This window comes from Peromyscus maniculatus, chromosome 17, assembly GCF_049852395.1.
Source record: "Peromyscus maniculatus bairdii isolate BWxNUB_F1_BW_parent chromosome 17, HU_Pman_BW_mat_3.1, whole genome shotgun sequence".
NCBI lineage: Eukaryota > Metazoa > Chordata > Mammalia > Rodentia > Cricetidae > Peromyscus > Peromyscus maniculatus.
Genome location: NC_134868.1, coordinates 21763081 through 21776672, shown reverse-complemented (window position 1 = coordinate 21776672; position 13592 = coordinate 21763081). Strand labels below are relative to the sequence as shown.

Sequence of the window (13592 nt, the reverse complement as noted above, 5' to 3'; positions counted from 1 at the left end):
TCTCTGTTAGTTTGTCTTGTCTCACTTTAATGTGATGGTTTTTGTTTATTTTATCATATTTTATTTTGTTATGTATTGTCGATATCTCTTAGAAGCCTACCTTTTTCTAATGACAAATAGAAATGTAGTCAATTGGAATGGGAATGGAGGTAATAATATGGAAAATATACTAACGAAAAAAAGATAAATATCTTTAATATATTTTAAATAATTTGCAGTGTATACATCTGTCAAATATTACATGGCCCCCAATTTCATATATAGTATGTTCAAATATATGTTCATCAAATTAAATATACAAAAAGTAATGAAACTAAGGGGAGTTAAAAATCTCAATATAAGGCCTATGCAATCAACATAATTATGCCTTCTCCGAAATCTTACCTTATTTCTAAGACTAGGTAGCATACCACCACTCTGGGTATACCAACTTAGAACAAAATTGGTGATACACCAGCATAGACATGGTATATGAGAGTGCCTACTCATTCAGGGACTTCCTCTTGTCTCTAAATCCTTAGACTCATCATGTGCTTTTGAATCATAGTTTCTGGATATATATGCTTTGGTGATATATTTATGATTAAAAGTAGTATTTAAAAATGATATCATAATTATCAGGATTTTACTTTTTTCTTAGCTACTTGTCTATTTTTCAATTTGAAAACACATTTCTCTTTGCATGCTTTTTCCCCTCATTTATTTATCAACCTAGATATTCTTTTATTAGCAAGTCATCTAGAAAATGTGTTTTGCTTCTTCAGAATCATTCCAGACACCAGTGGTCCATGATGCAGGCCTGACTGATAGGTATAATCATAGGACTTCTTTTGACTGAACTAAAGATGCTCAGCACCTTCTTCCTGGCTTAGAAATCCTTCCTTCTGTTTCACAAATTTTTGAATTCCATAGTCAAAATTCTTCAAACTTAAGGACTACAGTTTTCAGTAGCAACATGAGAAACAATGAATAAAAGCCAACATTTTGAGGATTTAACATTTTAAGTGATCTTCCATGATACTATAAACAGTTACATTTATGCTCTTCAAAATGCAGATTTCCTTTTGACAGTCATTATTATTTTTTTTACTATTTACTTAAATAATTTTTCCAATTGTCTTCTTCTACATTGTCTAGTGTCAGTTTGTTTATCAAAGTTATACTAAATGTGTGCCATTATAAGGTGTTTTTATGACACTGTGTGGATTTACACTAGAAGTGTAGAACCACATAGAAACTTTACAGTGCCGAGGATACATTCTGTGCTATCTTACTTCTTTAGGTTTTCTTATATTATATTATTTGTGATGACGGTTTCAAATATTTATACTCATGACAACTCTAACTCTTCTTCCCATTAGCAGCATTGCCAAACTTCATACTGTCATGTCCTTCACATATCCAGGGCAAGAACACTAGCTCATTTGTTTGTTTTGCTTTATTTAAAGACTTGGTTGGTTCAGGCCAGTCTCATCCTCTAAACCTAGTTATGATATTGAGGATGAACTTAAAGTCCTGATTGTCCTTCTTCTAAATGGGTTGTGTGTTATTTCACCCAGTTTCATTGTTTGGGTACTTCTTTGATATAGCATATTTTTTGTTTGTTTAATTTAGAATTAATTTCTTTTATATGTCTTCTTTTTGTTTGTTTGCTTTACAGATTTATAAATGGATATCACTAATAACATAAATGAAATTATCTGGTCACCTATTAGATGTGGCCACTGAGGAAATTCTGAAATGTTGTTAGCAAGATGTTCTCTGAAAGGCTGGATCCTAGGTCCTGAAACTCAGGCTGCGTTAGTCCTTCAAACAGGACATGAAGCAAAGAGGCCACTAGGTACATGAGCATTGAGAATCACATCAGGATGTTATCCAAATCTAGGTCATTGAGCAAGAAATTGAATCCTCCTGAGATATGTCATGTTTCATGCTTTAGATAAAGTAAAAACCTAGATATTAGCAAGAAGCTTAGATCTTCAGTACGGTTAATTATTTTACTCATATAAAAGGAATTCTTTCTTTGTTTAATTATGTTATTGTTTTTCTTTGCAATCTAGTTTAATGAAAAGTATGTTAGTATTAGCTGTTTAATGAATGAAGTGTTTTATTTACTAAATACTTCTAAATTTCATGTCTCAGTGTGAGGCCTACACAATCGACATAACTATGTCTTCTCCCGAACTTCACCATATTTCTAAGACTTGTGTAACATACCACCACTCTGGGTTTTCCAATTTCGAAAAATTTGGTGGCACACCAGCATATATATTGTATATGAGAGGGCCTCCTTCTCATTCAGATTTGTTTTTGGTAGTAAATTCTTCCTATTAAGGTCCTATTAAGGTTTCTTTTCTATTTAACTAGAAACAGAACAAACCTGAAATTATCCATTACTTAATAAGGTGTCAATGAATCTTCACCTTTTTTTTTCTTGTCAAGGCTGAGGACCAAACCCAGGGCCTTGCACTTGCAAGGCAAGTGCTCTACCACTGAGCTAAATCCCCAACCCTAAGTCTTCACTTTTTGGTCTCTTTAAAACATATACTTTAATAATTGTATAATAAAATATACAATATAATAAAATATAAAATAATAATTTGCTCCTATTTAGAACTATGAGATAACATTTCTCTTAATGAAAATACAGGTAGAGTAAAGCACTACTAAAATGAGCATATTCCCCTTGATGTGGTTATTTATTCCAGAGGGCATTAGATTTTAGTTTGCCTATAAAACTTTGCCATTCAAAAAGCCTGTTGGTATGTGTGCTTGTGTGTTTGTTTGTTTCTGCTTGAATGTAAATCTTGTTTATTTTATTTAACTTCTCATTTTGTCTATATTTATGCACACGCGCGCGCACACACACACACACACACACACACACACACACACACACACACACACGAGGGCTCCTCAGTCTTCTCTCAGAGACCAGGCCTCTATTTCAGTTTTTTGAGACTGAGAAAGCAGTTTCTGAAAGAGCCATGAACAAAGAATAATCAATCGCCAACACTCCTGACATCCAGGAGAGGAGGCCTGCAACATGTATTACCAGACCTGAACCACAGTCAGCAGATAACCAAATAAAGACAAAGCCTGGTATTTTTCCAGGCTTGCCCAAAAATGGAAAAGCTGTAGCTTTAACCAATCTCTGAGTAGCCCTGGCCAATTAGAACATACTAGGATGAATGCCACTTCTTTGAGCCAATCAAATCTAGATGACCTAACTGCCTTTGGAACTCCCCTTTAGCTATGCTTAAAAGGAGCCTGTAAGCTCCTCAGGGTCATTGCCATTTTGGGTTTGTATATAATCTTCAGCTCCAGTAGGCTGGAATATTTCTCAAGATACTGAATATTTTTGATGATTGCATATGTGGATGGTGGTCTTTTGTGGAACTTCTCTAGGATTCTTACAACACACACACACACACACACACACACACACACACACACACACTCTAACTTGCAATAGCAGTTCTAAATCTTGAACTACAGAGATGAGTGGCAGTTAAGAGTACTTTCAGTTGTGCAGATGACTGTGTTCAGTTACCATTACCGTATCAGTGGTTCACAATCATATATATATGATTGTGTACCTGATGCCTTCCTCTGACCTCCTAGGTCACCACCACATATGTGGTACATATACATACAAGAAAGTCACAAATAATTAAAGTTAATAAAATATAAGTCTTTTAAAAAAAGATAACTCCTGATGAAATTCTACTTTTCTTTTAAACAAATTACTAAATATTTTATATCCATATTATAAAATATGTTGGGGACTAGTAATTAATTATGATATTAAATTTATATTGTGTACCTAAAAGTGTGTTTAAGTGTATTCAACTAATTTTTAGATCCTTTACTATTCAATTATATATAAATGAACACAGATTTATACTATAGTAACCAAAGGAAATTAAAATATTTATGCCGTTTGGACTACAAAGTTAACAGTATATGTATAATATGTTACAAGTGAGTCCATGAGGTATTTATTTTTAAGTTTGACAGTTTATATCCTAAACTTATTGAACATTTTTAAATTAGTCAAGTATGCCAGTCATCTATGTAGTTATTTCCAGGAATGTTGTAATAACAAATATTTTATCAACTTCATAGACCATTTTGTTTGAGAAAACACACTCAAAATAAAATCAATGCATATTGAAAGACAGCTACATATATCCCAGAAGAAATGTTAACACAGAGATAAAAAAATGTCAGAATGTATTAATGCATGATTAAATAAGCAAAGAATCAAATTTTGCATGAAAAGGAGAATCTGCAATGCTCTTCAGTAAATTCTCCTTACATGTGATCCAATAATTAAAAAAAAAAAATCTGTTATAGGAAATTTCCTAACTCCTTGAACTCCTTGATGCTTTTTCCTTCCTGCATTACTGTAATTCTATGTCCACTTACTTTCTGCCATTCTATCTTCATTTATGTCATGTTTTAGGTTTATTTTTGTAGGGTATACATGGGCTACAAAGATGGTGCTGAGAGGAAGTAAGAGAAATAGAGCCCAAGTTGTTTACACTGAGATAAGATACAAAGATCAGGAGATGACATCAGTGCATAAACAGCTCAGAAACAAAGAAATGAGAACAGGGTGACCTTTTAAAGGATTGGTTGTTTCCTTCCACCCCCTCCTAGGGTTCTGGGGTTTTCTGCTATAAAGAAGCTTACTGCCTAATAATAAACGAGTTCTTTCTTGACTTGACTCCCAGCTCCATCTGATTGTCTCCATGTAAGAGGAAGGCTGGGAACTCTAGTGCCCACTTACCTTTCCTTGGTTCCAGGCTACCTCTTCAGAAGTAACCTAAGTTCCCACTGGGATAAGACCCCACAGCTAGAGAATTAATGTGGGGCTCGACAGTTAATTCAGCCGAGGCCAAGTGGTCTTCTAAGTGAACCCCTCAGTATGGGTAATGCAATTTTTCCAAAAGATCCCCAAGAGCTAGGGGAGGCCAAAGAAGACAAAGAGGACCAAGAGGGTGAAGAGACCATGTTTGATCCAAAAGTGAAAGTAACCCCCTCCTCACCTTGTGAGCCAGGCACCCTGAAGGAGCAGCACCCCCCCCCCCCAAAAAAAAAAAAACCAAACAAACAGGAATGCTCCTCATCATATACTACCCTTAGAAGGGACCTACATGACTGGGGTACCTATGATCGGCCATCAGCCAGGGATCGGGGAGCCAATGAACCAACTTATGCAGAGGCCTATATTACCCAGATAGGGCCCCAAGGGAGGCAAGGCACTGCCCTGAGAATAGACCCTCTAGGTGTTTCAGGGTAATCTGGCCCCTGGCCCTAATAGGCCACAGGAATGGTATCCATGGAAGGCTTGGCCTAAGGGACCAGGTGGAAAACAAGCCCTTGGTGACGTTAACTTGTACAAGGTGGCCACGCTTGACATGGTAGCAGAGAAGGGCTGCTGTTGCTCTGCCTCTACTGAGTGCTCTAACCTCAGAGCTATGGGCAGCCCAGTGGTGGTCCCGGCAAGCCGGGGCTCCGAGAGCTGCCCTGCGATAACTACAGCTATATAAACCACCTGAGATGGAGATCATGCCACTGGTGCTACTAGGGCACCTTACGGACATCAAGTGTCTGGCTCTTGATGGGATGCTGCTAGTGAGCTGCTGCCTGCAGGCCAAGTCTGCATGTGGGACCCACAGACCGGGACTCCCTCATGCGAATCCCATGCCCAGGACCACGCCAGGATAGCTGTGGAGATAGAGCTTTTGAAGCTCAGGAGAACTGGGGAAAGCTGTTGGTTTGTGGCAAAACTAGCCCCGAGGAGCCTGGGGATAGCCCTCTGCTTCGACACTGTCCCAGAGGGCCTACACTACCTTCCCTCTTGGGGGACCAGCCAGACCTCACCTGTTTGATTGACACCAACTTCTCGGTACAGCTGCCCCCCAGAGCCCACTCAGCCCGAGCCTCACCACAGTTGGGCTGTGGCCGCTCTAGGGACTCTAGACTTAAGCAGGCTAGTACAGTGTGTGTGTGTGTGTGTGTGTGTGTGTGTGTGTGTGTGTGTGTGTGTGTGTGTGGTTGTGTGTGAGTGTACCAGGAGGAGGGCCTGGCTGCTATGCACATACTGGCCCTGCACCCACCCTCTCCGGGATCCCCGCTGCCCCAGGCTTCTCAAGAAGAGGGGGCTGTACCTGAGAAGAGCTCTCCTCCTCCGGCCTGGTCCCCCAGCACAGCCAGCTCTATCTGGAGCTTGGAGCTGCAAGACAACCTCATCATGGTTGGGCGGAGCAGTGGCTGGCTGGAGGTGTGGGGCGCCATTGACGGGGTCCTTGGGCATCTCAGCTCTTGTCTTCTTAGACAGGAGGATTGTAGCTGCTGCTTGGCTTAATGGTTCCCTTGATTTCTTTTCCTTGGAGACCCACACTTCCCTCAGCCCCCTGCAGTTCAGAGGGACCCCAGGGAGAGCAGATACCACCCAGCCCAGTGAGAGAATACAAGGGCATGGAGAGCCCCAGACCTGCCCTGTGATCCCCTGACAGACCATCGACAGCTCAGGGCCTTCACTAATCCTTTCTAATGGGGCCTGACTCTCAGCTGTGGGTCTGCCCCCAGGGCCCAGCCGTGAAGCCATGGAGAAGGCCTTGGTCATTCAGGAGTCAGGCAGAAGAAGCTCTGTTTCCACCCACGGCAGCTGTACCTGTCAGTGAAGTAGTTAGAGTTACAGAAGGTGATCCTTATGCTACTAGACAACCTGGATCCCAACTTCCAGAGTGACCAGCAGAGCAAGCTCATACCCCTACATGCAGCTGCGCAGAAGGGGTCCATGGAGATCTGTCATGTGCTGCTACAGGCAGGAGCCAACATCAATGCCATAGATAAGCAACAACCCACGCTGCTGATGGAGGCTGTGGTGAATAACCACCTGGAGGTGGCACATTATAGGGTACAGCTAGGTGATGGCTCCACCTATCGCCATCATTCAACCAAAATTGGGAACTTGTAGATGGTTTAGCCTGTTGCTGAGCACAGGGCAGGTGAACGTGAATGCGCAGGACAGTGGGGGCTAGACACCCATCATCTGGGCAGGCGAGCACAAGCACAGTGACGTGATCCGGCTGCTGCTGACCCAGGGTGCCCACGTTACCCTAACTGACAATGAGGAAAACATTTGCCTTCACTGGACCTCCTTTATGGGCAGTGCTGCCATTGCCAAGGTCCTCCTGAATGCCTGGTGCTACCTGTATGCTGTCAACTACCACAGGGACACCCCTATACATCGCTGCCAGGGAAAGCTACCATGACTGTGTTCTGTTGTTCCTGTCTCCATCGCTGCCAGGGAAAGCTACTATGACTGTGTTCTGTTGTTCCTGTCTCCTGCAGCCAACCCTGAGCTTCAGAACAAGGAAGGAGACACAGCATGGGACCTGACCCCAGAGCATTCAGATGTGCTGTTTTCCCTCCAGCTCAACTGCAGTCTTAGGCTCAAGGTAGGGAACCCGGCTTTCTGCACGGAAAAGATCATTTGGCTGGAAGTAGCTTGAGGCTACAAGAATGTGCCTTGCCTGTCTATTGGTGAAATTATTAAGGCAACTCGAGGTAGTTAAAAGGGTGGTTTATTTTGTGGGTTAACTCACAAGTGAAGGGATAGGTAACAGGGTCTGGGAAAGGAGTAGCGCAGTCTGGTGGTGTTCTCTGGGGAACTCTGCTTGGTCTACCTCCATCATCCAGGGTCCAGGAACCAAGAGAGGCAGCGCATCTGGATCTTGGGTCTTCAGGGTCCTCCCTTGGCCCCGCTTGTAGGCGTGACAGTTATCAAAGCCTCAATGGGGGTTGGAACTTCCAGTTCAAAGCTGGAATGGCTACCCACTACACCTATCCCCTGTGTCCATGGTGTGGGTAGCAAGCCATACCCCAAGGATTATAAGTCTGATTGTCTCTGGGGAAGAGGAAGGCTGGGAAACAGGCGAGCAGCACACTTACCTTTCCTGGGTTCCAGACCACCTCTTCAGAGGTGAGCTAAGATCCTGGTGCGGCAAGACCCCACATATTTTATTTTATGCAAATGAGTGTTTTTCCTGAATGCATCTATGTGTATCACATGCATGATTGATGCACAGAGAAGTCAGAAGAACACATTTGATCCCCCGTAACTGGAGTTATAGATAGTTGTGAATGTGTAGAGAGCTGCGTGCAGCCGCGCCTCAAAGATGGCGTTGGCTTCTGCCTTCCACCCTCCCAATGGTGAGTGCTCTCTGTGATAAACAACTCCTAATTTGGCTAAGGCTAAGGATTTGGCTTGCTTCCACGTACCTGGACCTATTCGCAGTACTCACGTGGCAGATTGGGGTTGGCTGCCCAGAAGCTATTTAGGTTGTGGGTTGGCTTTCCCTGGGGTCAGAAGATTGTTTCAAGGTTCCTGAATAAACTGCTTGGAGAAGAGCCTGGTTTTGCATCTTCCTTGCTGTTCGAGGCGGAGGCAACATGAATGAATATGGAGATTTGGGAACTAGAACCTTGGTCGTCTGCAAGAACAACAAGGGCTTTTAATTGATGAACCGTCTCTCCAGCCCCAGTGTCATTTTCTTTTTCAACAAAGCAAATGACATCAAATAACTGTATTAAGAAATTTTTTTCTCACAGAAGGCTAATTTCAAAAATACATTAAGAACTCAAAAAACTAGACAGCAAAATACCAAACAATCCAATTAAAAAATGGGCTACAGATCTAAACAGATAATTCTCAACAGAAGAATCCCAAATGTCCAAAAGACATTTAAGGAATTGCTCAACATCCTTAGTCATCAGGGAAATACAAATAGAAATGACTATGAGATATCATCTTTCAGCTGTCAGAATGGCTAAGATCAAAAACATGGATGAAAGCTTATGTTGGAGAAGATGAGGAATAAGGGGAACGCTCCTCCACTGTTGGTGGGAATGCAAACTTGTACAGCCACTTTGGGAATCAGTATAGTGGTTTCTCAGAAAATTGGAAATCAATCTACATCAAGACCCAATGATAGCACTCTTAGACATATACCCAAGGGATGCTCGAGCATACCATGAGGACACTTGTTCAACTATGTTCATAGCTGTATTATTCAGAATAGCCAGAACCTGGATGCAACCTAGATGCCACTCAACCAAAGAATTGATTTTTTAAAAAAAAAATGTGGTACGTATACACAATTGACAATTACTCAGCTGTTAAAAAAAAGAACATTATGAAATTTGCAGGCCAATGGATGGAACTAGAAAATATCATCCTGAGTGAGGTAACTCAGACCCAGAAAGACAAAAATGGTATGTACTCACACATAAGTAGAGATACCAGATGTAAAGCAAAGCATAATCATACTGCAACCCACAGCTCCAGAGAAGCTAGGAAACAAGAAGGGCCCTACGGGGGATGTATGAATCACCTTGGAAAGGGGAAATAGGAGATCTCCATGAGTAAACTGGGGATGAGGCAGGGGCCAATAGAGAGGAGGAGATGGAGGATGAGAATATGAGGGAATGGAATGGTCAAGCTGGGAGAGGGACAGAATGGCAGAGTAATGAAAGAGATATCTTGATGGAGGGAGACATTATGGAGTAAGGGAGAAACCTGGTGCTAGGGAAATTCTCAGGAATCCACAAAGACGACCCCAGATTAGACTACTAGCAACAGTGGTAAGGGTACCTGAACTGGCCTACCCTTATTAGATTGGTAAATACCCTAACTATCATCATAGAGCCTTCATCCAGTAACTGATGAAAGTAGATGCAGAGATCCACAACCATGCACCAGGCTGTGCTTTGGGAGTCCAGTTGAAGAGAAGAAAGAGGGATTATATGAGCAAGAGGGGGTCACTATCATGGTGGAAAAATTTACAGAGACAACCAAACCAACCTCAAAGGAACTCATGAACTTTAGACCAACAACTGTGCAACTTGCATGGAGCTGGACTAGACCCTCTGCATATGGGAGATAGTTGTGTAGCTGAGTCTGTATGAGGGGCCCCTGACAATGTGATCAGGTTTCTATCCCTGGTGCCTGAGCTGGCTCTCTGGATCCCATTACCTATGGTCAGACACCTTGCTTACCCCAGAAAAATCGGGGAGGGGCTTGGTCCTGCCCCAACTGAAAGTACCAAGTTTAGCTGTGCCCCCATGGTGGGGGAGTAAGGCAAGGGTGAGCAGGAGAAGGGATGAGAGGGGCATCTGGGGTTGGTACGTAAAATGAATTTTTTTTTTTTTTTTGGTTTTTTCGAGACAGGGTTTCTCTGTGTAGCTTTGCGCCTGTCCTGGAACTCGCTTGGTAGCCCAGGCTGGCCTCGAACTCACAGAGATCTGCCTGGCTCTGGCTCCCGAGTGCTGGGATTAAAGGCGTGTGCCACCACCGCCTGGCCGTAAAATGAATTTTAAAAAATTTTAAAAATAAATTTGGGAAAAAAAAATGTATCCCTATATTTGTTGTTAAGATTATTTACAACATGAACTATATATAAAGAAAACAATTGGGAATTTTAGGTCCATATTTATGTCACTAATCATTTTGTGGAAATATACACTTGTCAGTGTGCACAGAGTATATTCCTGCAGTCCTAGGATTCTCAAGGGAAGAAGATTTTGAGTTTAAGGAATATCTTTAAACAGCCAATTTGTCAAAAGCAAACAATAGTTGTATTATAATTTTTGGTTTTTGTTTTCATTTCTTGTCTCATATTTTTAATCTCATTATCTTAGAATTAGCTCCATAATAAACAGAATTTGTAGTTGATGCTTCAAGACATTTACACTATAAAATTATGAATGCAATGGATTATCACTGATGAAATGACATTAGATGCTGACATGCTATTTTTTGTTTTATTGAGTGGATCTAAGATATTGATTCTTTGAAAATGAGATTTTATTCAAGGTTTTGGGTGAGAGAACATTTTGAGGCAGGTGAAGGATTGGAGGATCAATGCTGAGGTGGAGATGTCAGGGATCAGTTACAGCCGAAGTTAGGTGGCTCCCTAGAGCTGGGAACAGCTCCTAGTACACAGGCAGTCAGTCCTATGAACCTATTTATTTTTTTTCTGAGCAGGAATACAGATTTCCCATGCTGTATTCTGACCTGCACAGAATGTTTCTAAGCAATTTTTTTTATGCTTCCAATTTTATGACAATTTCAAAGACCACTCCTTTTGTGACCATTTATTATATAGCAATAGAGAGTTAGTAAAGACATTTAAATATCAAATGTCCCTTTGTGATATCTTAATTTTTATACTTTCAATTAACAAAATTGTCATATTTCTTGTTACTGATATAAGAGAAAGTTCATGGATATTACTAATTCCAGCCTTCTACATCTAGATTATCTTTTACATGCCTAAGTAGGAATATCAAAGAGATGATTCATAACCAAATATTCTCTTAATGTACAATCTTCAATGAGTTACTCTTGTAATGTCATAAACAGGTTGCCATCAACTATGCTTGTAGAGGACCAGCACCCACACTTATTTACCCCAGGAACTTTTGAGGAATGAGGGATAAGAGACTTAGTTAGAAATAGAAAGTAAAGAAACAGAGAAAACACAAGATAGACTCAGGTGGGCTGGTTCCTTATCCACCAGCCCAGAATTTTATTCCAAAGATCTATTTATAACAATGCCAAGGAGTGGAGCAAAAGACCTCCCCCTTGCTAGTTACAGTCACCAGGTATCCAGGCTCATGGTCCATTCAACCTCTTACGCAGTCCTGCTGCATACAGCCACTAGGAAACCTAGTGGGCTCCAACATATGCTATAGTCAGTTTTATGTGTATTTTCTTCTACACACAATGCTTTTAGATAAAATTACATGAACAATTCTGTCCATTTTCATTTTATTTTTTTCCTGTGTAGACTAAGTGACTAGTAGAGTATTTTAAAGTATGTGCTGAAACTAAGCCCATTAAAAGTTACTAAAAAAAATGCTTCCCAAAGCACATCTAGTTATCTTTTTATGCTTTTGTCACAAAAGAATGATGAAGTGAAAAATGTTTGCCATGTGGTTTGGTCCCTTCTCTCAGCACAGCCTCCCCATCTTGCTTCTCCCTGTGTCTGTTGGCAACTCTTCTGACTCCACCCTTCTTCCTCCCAGCATTCTCCTCGTCTGCCTCTCCTGCTCAATCTCTTCCTTCCCAACTATTGGTCAGTCAGCTTCCATATTAAACCAATTATAGTGATATATATATTCTTGTAGTAAAAAGGAATATTCCACAGCATATATTACTATTTTAAAACATTTGAGAAAAAGAATGTTATTTTAGCTTTAATGAATTAAGGAAAAGTGTCAAATACATTTTACACTTTAAATTTAAGATTTTAAATAAAAAAAAATTGATAGTACCATGTATTATGGGAGACCAAAGAAGCTTCTGTACAGTTTTGTTATTTTCACTAAATTTATTATTGCAAAGGTTAAAAAAAAATACAGAGAAAATGAAGGAAAAGAAATACGTAGATTCTGAGCGCCTAGAATTCCAAGCTTTAGATATCATGTTCATGACTTTTTGAATCCTTACTAGTGAGTTTCTTGTTTCCTTCTCCATGAATGTGTTTGTAATCAAATGAGAATGGAGATGTAGATGTAACCAATCGTCTTATTAAAATAAGAAACACAGAGCCAATGTAAAAGAGAAAGCTGAGAGGTCAGAGCTCAGAGCTAAAATCTTACCTCCTGCAGTGCTCCTAGCTTCCCCAAGCGAGAGCTTCTTCCTGTTTGTCTGTCTTTAAATAGTCTTTCTGTTCTGCCTTATCATTGGTTGTAAACCCAACCACATGACTGCCTCGTCACTGCCTGTAAGTACCGCCCTCCAGGTCTTAAAGGTGTATGTCTCCAATACTGGCTGTATCCCTGAACACACAGAGATCTACCTAGCTCTTCTAACCACCACGCTCTTGCTATGGCTCTAATAGCTCTGACCCCAGGGCAACTTTATTTATTAACATAAAATTAAAATCACATTTCAGTACAAATAAAATATCACCATATGGAGATGAGTTTAGCATCTCAATTTAGTTTTTCAGGGAATTTAAAGCTCTCAGACAATAGTGTTTTTATTTTATTTTTTTTTCACTTTAAAACATAAAGTTCAAACAGCCAACTCATGCAATGAGCACAGGACCCGGTACCACTGCCTAGATGCTAGGGCTTATGCAGGGATGCTTGGCTCAGTCTGGGAGGAGGGGACTGGACCTGCCTGGACTGAGTCTACCAGGTGGATCTCAGTTCTTGGGGGAGGCTTTGCCCTGGAGGAGGTGGGAATGTGGGGGGGGGAGGGGAGGGGGGTAGGAGGGGGGAGAACAAGGGAATCCATGGCTGATATGTAGAACTGAATGATATTGTAAAATAAAATAAAAGGAAAAAAAACCCATAAAGTTCAAATAGTTTGGGGTAGGATAAAAAAAAAAAAAGAAGAAGAAGAAGTCTAGTTTGTTGCGGAGGGCTTCTCTCCAGGTTCCCCAAGCCCCGCAGTCCCACAATCCACTTATAAAATAATCACTCAGACGCTTATATCACTTATAAACTGTATGGCCGTGGCAGGCTTCTTGCTAACTGTTCTTTTATCTTAAATTAACCCATTT

The 13592-nt window shown here is 40.9% G+C and overlaps 1 pseudogene; it reads left to right on the top strand.

Moving 5' to 3' along the window:
* Positions 1 to 6103: 6103 nt before the first annotated feature.
* Positions 6104 to 8003, top strand: LOC102907884 (histone-lysine N-methyltransferase EHMT2 pseudogene; annotated as a pseudogene).
* The last annotated feature ends 5589 nt before the right edge of the window (positions 8004 to 13592 follow it).